Here is a 12,096-nt window from a genome sequence, read left to right as displayed (position 1 = left end):
CGTAAATCTGAACTACTTCACACATTTTATTTAATGTTTGGAGTGTCCTGAACATATTCCACCCCCCCTTTCACTGAGACACAATCTTTAGTTTTTTCAGCAAAGAGTGATACATGTCACATGGCCCTGCCATTGAAGACAATGCATTTTCGCCTGTGTGTAGGCCTATGTTTAAAGTATTGTGGAGCCTTCAGGGACGTAAATCTCAACTACTTCACACATTTTATTTAATGTTTGGAGTGTCCTGAACATATTCCACCCCCCTTTCATTGAGACACAATCTTTAGTTTTTTCAGCAAAGAGTGATACATGTCACATGGCCCTACCATTGAAGATAATGCATTTTCGCCTGTCTGATCACCTATGTTTAAAGTATTGTGGAGCATTCAGGGACGTAAATCTCAACTACTTCACACATTTTATTTAATGTTTGGAATGTCCTAAACATATTCCACCCCCCTTTCATTGAGACACAATCTTTAGTTTCATCAGCAAAGAGTGATACATGTCACATGGCAATACCCTGCCATTGAAGATAATGCATTTTCGCCTGTGTGATCTGTGTGTCAAGTGTTTTTTCACAGTGAATGACCAGAATAATGACTGCTAAACATATTTTACCCTTTCTTTACAGTGTTCTGAACATGTTCAACCAACTTTATTGAAGACATAATCCTTTTATCAGCAGATTGTTGTGTGTTTTACTGTTTCTTACTACAATATTTACAATGATGCCTGTTTAGTCAGTGTTCCCTATATTTAAACAAGAAAATCATACTTTTGTAACATCAGTGAATCGTTTTTAACCCATTTTGATGTTACTATGAAAGTAATATTAATTGTCAATTTTCAGCTACATCTTAGTCATTATCAAAGTATCCTGTACGCTTAAAATTAACTCACTATATCTTACCTTGTTTTAAAGCAAGTTAATATAATGCACAGTTAACAAAATACCATTATAAAGTCTGATCTAGCGAGTAGACAGATTAGGACTTTATAATGACAAATAGGCTACTATAACTTTCAAACACGCTTTTAACTATTTTCCCGATCATTAGGACAAATGGAACAATAAAACTCGTTGCATATAAAAGGTTTTTATATTACCCAGTCGATTAACAGGGTTGTTTGTTGTAAAAACCTTTCATTTGATACAACAAACTAATTTTACTTCCTCGTTTCGTTTCACTTCCTGGGGTTATTGTGGGTTATCGTTGCTAGCAGAACGGAACTCACTTGCCTCAGGCAACGTGGAGTGGTATCCATGGTTACAGACAACTCAACTCACAGTCCGCGGTTTCTGGTCAGAGGCTACCTGCCAGTGCAGAGACAGCCAGAAATATCAACACTGATTTTGTTTTGTTTGAGAAAAACTAAGGTCGGTGAGATAGCTAGCCAGAGGCTACTTGGCTGTGCTGAGACAAATAGATATCCACATCGGATTTTATGGTTAACTAAAGTTATTTAGATTTTGTGAGAAGGACTGGCTCAACAGCGCCATCACCTGTCCTCGCGTCTCCTTTAGTTCATTATATACTTTATCTGTTTTTTTTGTTTTTGTTTGTTGTTGTAATACATTTCAAAACCCTTGTAAGGATCTATCAGAATATATCGACCAAAATCTAATTTGTTGTGCTGTGTGAATTTCACCCGACCACATATGATATGCTATGGTGTTTGATGTCTTTATTTTTTACATGTACAGTATGTTATGTGTATATTATTTGCTGGCATCTTTATTTTAATGCATTTTCATCACTGTGCCCTGCACCAGCTTTGTAAATTGATATTAATTGCTAGGCCTATGCTGCTTCTATCTTCGGCAGGGCCTGCTACAAAGAGAGTTATAATCTCAGTGATGCCTCTTCCTTATTACACAAGGGTGACATACAAGAAAATAAAGATAATATCAGTTTCAATGTACCTATTTCACCCAAAGTGACCCAAGAAGAGTTCCAAATCGTTGTCTTTTAATCCCAAGTAAGTGTCTTTCAGTACATACAAGCCCTCCTTCTCCAACACAGTGTTCGTATGGAGAGTGTTTTGGGTCTAAGCTTAATTCTTTATCATTTTAAATAAAAACACACACATCATCTATTCATGCGGATCATTTAGAGTACTGTAAAATAATAGAACAAGAACCAGAATAATGGCTGTGCTCAGAACAAAGCATACATCATAGCACTTAAAATTCACATACCAGTGACACTTCACATTACAATCACAATACATTAAATAAACATATTCAGATTCAGTCATTCACACCGCAGGCTTGTCCATCCCCGTGGTGCCGTGGAGAGTGACCATGTCAGGTGCTGCTGTGAAGTTGCATAGTTTCCTGTCGGAGGCAAAACAGGGATATGGTGACTCCAGTTGCACAGTTGATTAGTAAAGCAGTGATTATTCAGGTCATCTAATCAACACAAAGCTGCACAATATTGGATAGAATGAACAGTATGTGACTGGTATGAGATGTAGCTGACTGCTTGTCTACTGTCACCCATATAATCATAGATTATAATATACTAAATAGTCTACATTTTGCACATGAAAATATGCTGTAAATATTCCACAAAAGCTACAGTATTTGATTAGTTTTAGTATGTAATACCTCACTGTAACAGACAATGATTTAATTTGTGAGAAAAAATTATCCCATTTGCTGGTTTTAACCCTGAACACCTGTATGTGCTCCATACAGTCATAAATCGTTTTGTTGCACATAGCCTAAACAGAATGGATATCTGGCGAAGATTATTGTTTAGACGATGAGGCTATTGATTATTGATTAGATGATTAGGCTATTGATTATTGATTAAGCTATTGATTATTGATTAGACTAGGCTATTGTGTAATTTCTTTTAGTTTGCACTAAACTACTCTGTACAGCACTTTGGTTAACTCTTATTGTTATCAAATGTTCTATACAAATACATTTATCTCGCCATATTCTAGTTTTGATGAGCAGACTCAGATTAGACCTTCAGTGTCCTGCCTATGGGGGATAATGTTTGTTAAACTCATGCTGACAGGAAAACGTTGGAAAGCTGTTAGCTGTAAAGCTGTTAGCTTCAGCATAATGAAAAACCTTTACGCTGTGAATCTGAAAGACCCCACATTTGAGTTACCCACTGCAGTCTCTACCATGCGGCTAACACATCCAAGTCCATGGTCACTTACGCTGCCTTGGAGTCCTTCATCACAAAGGCACACACCGGGCTGGTCTGCTCCAACTCTCGCAGGAGTTTGTTCTTCTCTTCACTCCACTGAGCCTTTGATGCCTTGAAATCCTCTGAAAGTGTTGGGGTGAGAGTGTGATTGAAGAAAGAGAGAGGGGAAAGGTGTAAATATGTATATGGGTGAGAGAGAGAGTTAACTGGGAACATGTTAACTGACTATACTGCTTCCCTTAAACTTTTGATCTTTATTGCACTGTTACTTCAAACCACAAGAGGGTGCTGATAGCCTAAGGAAAGGATACCAGGTTACCCTACATGGTGGCACATACAGGAAATGCACCCAGGTTTGAAAGCCTACACCTGATGAACAAAACAAACACTATGTTACCATGAGAACAATTCTTCAATGCTTCTGGAGCTGGCTTATTTAACTGTATAACCATGAATACCACCAGTGAAGGAGGGCGAGATGAAGGAATATCACTGAATAGTACTGAAAGCCCAGCCTTCATGTTAAATAGATACCACTGATCAAACAAGCCCTTAGTCACAGTAGAAATGGTTTCATTGGAACACAATTGATAATGAAATTGTGATCTGTCTATAGTACTGTTTGTAAAGACTAAGCGTTTGAGAAGTCACAAGCGTATGTCCATACCCTCCAGTTTGGTCTTCTCCTGTTGCACCTGTCCCAGTGCTGTAGATAATTCATTCTGATAAAGCAGAAAAAAAGCAAAGTCCTCCAACTGCATTACTCCAACATAATCACCTCTCTCTCTTCTTCTGTAGCTCAACATCTTCTCAAACATCTAACAGTAATGCACATAAACTCTTTAAAAAAAGGAAAGTTAAGTTCAACAGTGGTCAAGCACTCTCTCACCTGTAGTTTCTGACAGGCTTCTTTCTCTGTTGCCTTTTTCTGATTTTCCCCAGTCATGTCCTTCAGCGTTTTTCCTTCTTTGTCCACGTTTATTTCAATGGCTTTCATGTCTTTTTCCAGGAGGTCCAATACATACTGCTCTTCCTTAATTTTCAATGCATGGGCCGCTATAACCTGCTCGGCGTACTCAGCGTCCTTTGTCAACCTGACTGTCTCGTTCTTCTTGCCAAAGATAATCAGAGTTAGTGCCATTACCAAAATGAACGCCAGTGCCGTCACCAAAGCCGGACATGATGACTTCATGACAAAGAAAGAGAGAGTATAGGGGAGGTCTCCTCCTAGTTACAATCCACTTCACAAGATGAATGGCCACCCAACGCAGAAAAAGGCTAGCAAGCTCTGTCTGTTTTGTTTTTTTTGCTGGTTAAAAATGGAAGCTCATCTCGGTCGTGCAGTCAAAGGTTAACTGGGTTCCATCCGCTTTTTGTCCTGTTCCTCCCTGAGAATGGCTTGAGAAAAGGGCGCTCCACGCTCTGTCCCACGACCACATGATAATCTGGTTTGACAGGTTTTTGATGTTGCTGCGCTGTGTATGGGTGAGCCATCATAAGATCTCCACCAGAGATAGGCAGAACTTAGAGCTTCGTACCGATTTGCCAAGACATTTGTTCCAGCTTTAGCATCATTACAGACTTGGGAAAGGACATAAAGTTTTGAAAAGAAGATATTTTATTTTATGCACTTTGATAAGACTAACTATTCAAGAGAACCACTCAAGGTACTCTGGCTACAAGGGTACAGGTACAGAATAAAGTACCCGCAGGTAAATACATTCCTGAATCTGTGGGACACTAATTCACTTCATACCTGAGGCCTTGCTTTTGTGCCAGCAACATGCAACAGTGGATTAGAACAATGTGCTACTGCAAAACTGGAAGTGGATATCCAGCCAAATGTATTCATTAACACTTCCAGCCCCAAGGCTTTTTTTTACTATGTTAGGTAGTCTGCCATGCCTGATATTTTTGTATATTTCACCTAACTAAAAACCATGAGGCAAAAGTGGCATTTATGATTATATTCTAGAACACCTCAGCAATAATAAAATGAGAGTAAAAGGAATGTAGTAAAAAACGTTTTTTATTAAAATGAAATCTAAAGACACTAAAATTAAATCTAGTTTTAGAGGTGCCCAGACTTTGTACAAAAACACATTGTTAATATTTTGGAAGTTTTCTTCTTTACTCTGAGCCCTGTAAACATAGGTGTTTGCTCCACATAGGTGAGTTTATCATTCAGAAAGTGTGTGTGGTTTCAATACTCATTTTAAGTAATATACAATGTAACACTTTCCTTCACTTAGACCACTATGCATATTGATGAGAAAGGTGTGAACATTCTGGGACACCTCGGTCAAGAACAATGGCCATGACGTAATGGGCCTGGAATGTCTTTGTTCCTACAGGTTTACTTGACACATCACGACCCAATAGTGATCACTGAATTACCATCTCCTTATCATATGAATAGTTGTCATTTGCTAATGGGAGGGTCGAAACCTCACTCAGAGGCTGAAAAACTTTACATATTTTAAAAGAAAAGGGTTCGAGGTTGCTGTGGGTGTTAGTTTTATGTTTCTAGGACAAAAACTCGCAGAGATTTTTAAATATATTAATCAAAATACCCAAAAGTCCCCCACGGGGCCCCTTGGGGCTTGAAGAGATTAAGAAAGTTGACTAATTGGAAATACATTTATGTCAAGCCAAAACTATTGGTGTATTTTATAAAGAAGGTTGTTTTGAAAACAAGCAACAAATACATGAAAACCATATAGATAGATAGATATGACATGTGTGTGTGTATGTTTGTGTGTGTGATTGTGTGTGTGTGTGTGTGTGTCTGTGTGTGAGTGTGTGTGTGTGTCTGTTTGAATTCACTTAGTCTTTCATAAAGACATCGTGGACAGATCCAAAGCATAATAAAAAAGTGCTCTTATGTGGATAAGCCCTACAGACTAAATTGTGATTACAATATTCAAGTACCTGGGTACTGATACTATTGTGTGTAAGAGAATGTGTGTGTCTGCTCATCAACACTCTTGACTGATAAACCACACCAAAAACTATTACCAGTCACAAGTATCTCTGACTATGCTGATTGATGGTTTCTTACTTCCTGATCAGTGTGTGTACTTTTAGAAGCTATTTGTATGTATCTGTGTGATGTCATATTTGTTGATTAGCATGTTGCAATGCATGGGACAACGAATGAAAAGACTAGCAAGCCTTTGCACGCTCAGCAATGAAAGGTGGGTCCACCCACCCCAGCCCAGCTCACCCCACCCCACCCCACCCCACCCCACCCCACGCAACCGCAGCCCAGCCCGCCCCACCACTCTGAAAACTGCCATAACTTGTTCCACTGTGGTGTCATATCCTAGTTCAGCACTTACTACTGTGGTGTTATATACTAGCTCAGCACTTACTACTGTGGTGTCATATACTAGTTGAGGCTTTTACAGCACAATTCCTGCACACATTCCTGCACTTTCTATTCCTCATATAAAATAGTATTTATTGTTACACTTGGTGTCTATTGCTTGTAGCTATATTGTTTTCTCCTTTGTACGTCGCTTTGGATAAAAGCTAAATGACTGAATGTAATGTAATGCAAAGAATTCACAGTGCATACGTAATGTTCTCAGAAGAACCATTTCTCTTAGTCAACTTATTTGGTCTCCCACCCCATAGTAAAGGGACCTCAGAGGTCCAGTTTACAGCACTGACATGTTCAAGCATTTACTCACGCTGTCATCCATCTCAATATTGCTACCCTTATGCTGAACAGTGTAAAACTGTATTTTAGAGTCTGCAGTAAAAACTGTTCACATAGGCTCACTGGTGATATAAGGGTGCAATTATTAAAGTAAACTGTCCACTCCACTCCTACATTTGCTCTCCTTTTAAAGATGCTTGGTCACGTTAGGCCTATTCAGGCTTTATCAACAGTCCGTTATCAGATCAAATGTATTCCCAGGCAAAGATGGATGCCAAAACCACCCAGGACACTGAATAGCAAAATACAGGTTTGGTCATATTGTTTCTCGAGATAGGGGCGATCAATAATACAGATTTGATACACTGTGATATGATACAATTGTTGTTTGGCCATAAGACTGCGTCACCACTATTATCATCTACACCCACAGTGCTTTCTCTCGAGGGAGGTGTCTCACAGGCCATCGATGAGAGTCAACAGTGTAATCTTTGAGGGAGGAGAGGAAACACATTGCACATGTTTTCCTTGAGGAGGGCACGCGTTTGCAAATGTTTGGGCACCCCTGTGGAACGGACCGATTTGAAGTAAATCGAACCCCTGCAGCAAAGAAGCATTAAACAATTAGGCTTTCTTCAAATGATATTGCTGTTTTACTTCTTGAACTTTAAAAAGAAATAAACATTTAACAGTAAACATGGCCTGTGTTGAAGTTTGGGCACCCTACTAAGTGAGCACATAGTTAGCACTTCGGCAGATATTACAGCCTGCAAATGATTTTGTAGACAAATTGTAGTCTTGTAGAATGTTCACCCACTCTTCTTTCAAGTTCTGAGATATATTTAGGGTGTCTTGCATGCACATTGTGTTTAGATTTACCAACAGATTTTCGATCATATTTAAGTTTGGGGGCTGCAGGACATTCCAAAAGCTACTGTTTGTATTTCTTGAAGTACTTCATGGTGTATTTTGAAGTATACTTTGAATCATTGTCCTTTTGTACAGACCAACATCTCGTAGGCTTCAGTTTCTTGACTGACTGCATGACATTTGCATTCTGAAACTGCTGATGTTTGGTGGAATCCATTCTGACCTTCATTCACATGTCACTGGCTGCTGAAGAATCCCAAAACAGAACAGATCCACCCACATGTTTAACTGCTGTCAATGGGTCTTTTTCATCAAAGGCTGTTCCTTTTTCATCAAAGGCTGTTCCTTTTTTTTCTCCAAAAAACACCTTTGGTGACTGGTCAAATAACACAATCTTAACTTCATCATGGCACTCATCTCCAAAATGTACCAGGCGTATTTAGATGTAACTTTGTATACTTCAGACATTAACACTTATATTTAGGTCATAGGTCAACATGATAATGTTTTCCTTGCAAGCAGGATTGCACAGTGGAATGGTGCACCACCACACCCGTGTCAGATTAATCTTTCTGCAGGTATTTTGAGTCATAAGAGAGGATTGGTTGAACAAGATATGTAGTTTCATTTGAAAGTGCTCTTGGTCCTTAAGATCTCATCTTGACTTCCACAGTTACCCACATCAGCCATTTCTTAATAACATTACAGTAATTGGAAAATACAGCTTGAAAAGCTTTGATAACTTTTTTAATCCATCTGCTGCTTTGTATGAATGAGATATGGTCATTCAGATCCTCTGTCAGCATCCCAGAGGAGCCTGTCAGAGAGTCAGAGAATTCATCAGCTTCTGGAATTGTTATGACATGTCATTTTTACAAGTCTGGATGAGTTAAAGAAAGCATAGCAAGTTCATGTTATGTTCTGAGACTTTAAAGTGAATGGGTGTCCAAACTTTTGCACATATCGTAATCACTGTTTTTCTTTCCATTTTTAACTTTTGCTGGGAGGGTTATATTGACTTGTTTTCACTTAAATAAAAAAATACAGATTTTGCTCAGCGGTATCCAAACCTTTGCACACCACTGTACGTCCTCTCCAAGGGGAATATGCACAATAGCACAAAACTGTATAGTCTTGGTAACTGGGATGAAGAAAGAGAAAAGTCATTCCTGCCCACCGCAGGAGCCATCTATAATTTACATTTACATTTTACATTTAGTCATTTAGCAAAAGTGACGTACAAGGGAGAGAACAGTCAAGCTACGAGCACCAACGTGGAACTACGAATGAGAATAGTCTAGACTGCCGTACTTGCACAGCCGGCAGTGCTAAACAACGCTCATTAGACGAGCGCAGCATCCTGGGGGTAACATTTGCCCTTACAATAGCATTTAAGTAGATGGAAACAGAACCAGCAATCACTCTGTAGGCAAGCATAAGTGACTTACCCTAAACTTGATGCGAGCAGCTACAGGCAGCCAATGACCCCTCTGTGCCGGGAGAGCACAGACAATGCACATTTTACATTTATGGTTCACATCCATAGCAATGTATTGCCTTAAAGTTCAGTTCCATTTTTATTCTATTTATTTTGTGTATATGTATTTTTTTTGTAATTCTATGGTCTTACTTTCTATCTCTCTTTCTTTCTTTTTCACACAACCAAATAAACAGGCAATCATTGCAATGTTTTGTGTTTGTGCCACAAGGCTACGCCTGAGCTGTTACTCATGAATGACAAAGAATCCTATTTCCATACTATTCGCTAGTATTTCCTGGTCTGTCACATTCTTGATTGAGACAGTGTGCCAGTTTATCAGGCTCAGTGCTCAGTGCTCATAGTGTGTGTTTTCCTTTTCAATGAGACTTCTTTTACTTTTTTAAAGTATTACTTCAGACTTGTTAACATTTGAGAAATCTCATGCTATTCTTTAAACGCACTAGCCAAGACACTTATATAAGGAATAATTCATCTTTCCATTAGGATAACAATACATGTTTAACATTATACAATGTTAAATCAACAAAATGTGAACCAGGTTTAGATGCACAGATTCAGATGACCATTTAAAAGAAAATAGTTTTGCATTGAGATTCCCAATGACACAATATTTACATTCCATGCTTTCGAGTTGTTTTGATGATCCTAACTGGTTGTTTTGTTTATCCTAACTTATCAACTAGTGGACATTGAACTGGATAATTAAATAGCCATGTGTTACTACTTGTCTTTGATGTCCAGTACGACGGCACGTGAGCATATAGATACCAACTGGGTAATCAGAAAGGTAGTCAGGCTGCTGTTGATTGGCTGATGACTCTGTGCCATATGCAATTTAAGGCCGGATCACCTGTTGAGATTTTGCTCCAGTTGACAGGTAAGGCCACTTCTGTGATACATGAATCTACTCCTACAGCTTACAGATAGTGTTACAGCCATTCAACGCATTCTGCTTCAGATTCTAATTTGCACTCTTGTGTTGGCTGTATGCATCTAATCCAGGCATGATTCAATTCTTTAACTTGAATGCAAAGTATTTAAAAACTATTCCTATTTTGTGAAAATGTAATGTGTACTTACAGTGTATCATGTTGCATTTAATGCTGCATTAGTACATTATGAAAAGTCATGACCAACCGCACATTTTTTCAGGTGTTGACCGGGAAACCAAATTGCATCTCTTGTGTGCGGAAATGGAGCTGAGAGGAATACTGTGCTGCCTTGCAGCTCTTGTCCTCTGTGGTAAGTCCTAAATGACCTATAACTTGTGATCTCCCCATGACTGATCTGTGTTGGGGTGAATGAATTACACCAGTATGAATACCTTTCTATACCTTTATATACCATGACGTGCAAGAATTAGAATTACATTTGAATTTCATACATTTCAGTTCCATTTTACACATTCGCAATTGCCTCCAGTGAGACTATGTAGAAGTGCTTTTGACATGACTGCATACAAAGCAGCATGGGTTTGTAAAAAAAAGACTTCAACCAATCAGGTGGTAGAACAATAATGTGTGTGTATGTGTGTGTGTCCAAAGGGCTACAAACGTCATTGTAGTGTGGTATATATTTCTTTTCAATGATGACTTTAAACCTGAGGCAAGTGGAAATAAATAACAAATGTAATATGGCAGCACAAATGCAATCTGGCGAGACTGAGAAGGTGGAGAGCGTGGAGAGCGTGGAGGTCAACTACGAATCTTAGATTTAGATTGTGGAACTTTGATTGTGGAACTTTCCAAGCAATAGTGTATCAAACAATCTCTTGAATAAGCATTGCTTGTTTTATCAAGATTGTAATTAAATTACTTAAATTTTTTAAAGTTGGTATCAGTGTCTGATAGGCTATCAGCAAGTTTACTGGAGTCAGACATCGCTGTATTTGCAAATGCCTAATTAATAGCATTAATGTTGGGTGAAGGAAGGTGTGTTTACCATATCGGGCTACACCTACGTCCTTTGTGAAAAGTGATAAGTAAGAATTTCCTTCTCTGCAAATCAGGCTAGAAAGGTTTTCTATTTATTTAACCTAACCAGCTAGAATCACACCTCTACTCCTTATCCCACAATGGGCAATGGAACAAAAGCCCTTGAGAATGAAAGGGCCTCATTTGTCATTAGGTAGCCCTGTATAGGCTCTGACACCGGCAGTGTATTCCAGCCAGTGTAAGACAGCCACTCAAGCTTTCACATCTGAGCCCTGACTTTTTTTGACAAGATCCTTCAATGTCCTTCTTTTTTTTGACACATTTTTGTATTGTCTTTTCCACTTACACTACACAAAAACACAAAACAGAACAAGGCACATCAAAAAAGTACATATAGGCACTTCAAGATATTTCAAATAGAGATTTCAGTGGTACGTTTTGTTGTTGGCCGTTACTGCTTCAATGTCCTTCCTGTTAAATAGATGTTCTATTTAGCTAATTCATTTGGTGTAATATCTACAGGCAAACTACAGGATCACAAACTTGCAAGATAATCCTATATTGCCGATTGCACATATATTTTGGGTTCTGATTTATCCTCATTTAGCTATTCGACGTTGGCCCCATTTGGCCCTCGCCCATGCTGTGACCTGCCCATGTGTGCTGACTGACAAAGCTGAATAGCTTCACTGATAAACCCACACAATGGCTGTACACTGCATTGCCCTGTGTAGGCATGATATTGCCTGAAATGCTTAGCAAACTTTCCATAATCCCTGTGGATTCTGAACTTGCTAATAGATTAAACCATTTGAACAGTATTTATTGAATCCTTTGACAAACAGGCCGTAGTGTCAGGGCTTTAGTGGATGAACTGCTTTTTTTTTTAACAAGGAGGTTTTTTTCCAGGTCAAAGTTCTGCAGGTCCAGCCATTGTACCCACAGAGACGGGGA

Source organism: Clupea harengus, chromosome 19, assembly GCF_900700415.2.
Source record: "Clupea harengus chromosome 19, Ch_v2.0.2, whole genome shotgun sequence".
Lineage (NCBI taxonomy): Eukaryota > Metazoa > Chordata > Actinopteri > Clupeiformes > Clupeidae > Clupea > Clupea harengus.
The sequence above is the reverse complement of the archived record's forward strand: the minus strand, read 5'-3'. Positions refer to the sequence as shown.